Here is a 1,097-nt window from a genome sequence, read left to right on the forward strand (position 1 = left end):
AGGGATAGGGATATATATAAAATCAAGAGCCATTGTATAAAATTCTCAAAGAGCTAATTAAAAAATAAATATATATACTGTATTCATTCAACTGTAAACCTAAAAATTTACAGCCAATTTTGAAAGAGATGCATCTTAGCTCTGGAAATTGTTATTGAATATGTCAATGCTGATGCTGTAATGAAATCCTTCTAATCATGTGGTTATTAAATAATTTAAAAAAAAAGTAAACATTATAAGCATAATTGTCAAGTCAAAATATTGGTAAATGTCAAGAGAAGCAGATCAAAATCAATAGCTAATTTCCCTAATATTTCAATCACACTTTATAATCAGTTATTGTTTTTCTTACAAAGATCACATATGTTCATATTGATTCGGATCTCCTAAGAGTCTAAAACTAGACCTCTCATTCTCTTGCTCAGAACAGGCAATCTAATGGTAACTTGTCAATCACAGTAGCAAGAGTTAGGCAAGTCTCTTTATTCCATTCCTGTAAGACAACTTTGAAACATTTTTCAAATTTAAAAAATTAGAAATGATCATGATGTACCATGACAGAGGGTAAAGGCCAAGTTCACCTTCCTTTGTTTTGTCTTATTCATGTATATTTATAATGCAAAGAATTTTATTTGTTCATGTGTTGATTTTGAGTATACATTACTCTATTCAGTCCAGACTGGCCTTGAACTTTTCCTTTCTGCTGCAGTCTCCTGAATGCTAGGATTACAAGCATACAGCATGATGTCTGGCAATACTCAGTTTTATCTGAAAGAAATAATCTTGTAACAGGAGTTTGTTTGAAGCTGCCTTGTTTCCTCTTCTTTTGCCTTGAGCCCCTCCCTGTTCCTCCAAATTGAAGAGAACAGTTCCTTCACTGTCAGTTCCTTACCTGCAGGTGAAATTCCAGGAGATATGCCAGTCAAAGACATGCCTCTAGAAGACCCCTCCAGTGCTTGGACTTCCTGTCCATTTCTCTCACCACACTGTTATTTTACTCTTGCGTCTTCCTTAGGACCAGCTTTGAATGAGCCTGATTCTTGTCTCTCAAGTATTTGGTCAGCATATAGAAGTAAAAATCTTATATTCCAGTTAGA

The sequence above is a fragment of the Nannospalax galili genome, unplaced genomic scaffold (assembly GCF_000622305.1).
Source record: "Nannospalax galili isolate Female #2095 unplaced genomic scaffold, S.galili_v1.0 scaffold96, whole genome shotgun sequence".
Taxonomy (NCBI): domain Eukaryota; kingdom Metazoa; phylum Chordata; class Mammalia; order Rodentia; family Spalacidae; genus Nannospalax; species Nannospalax galili.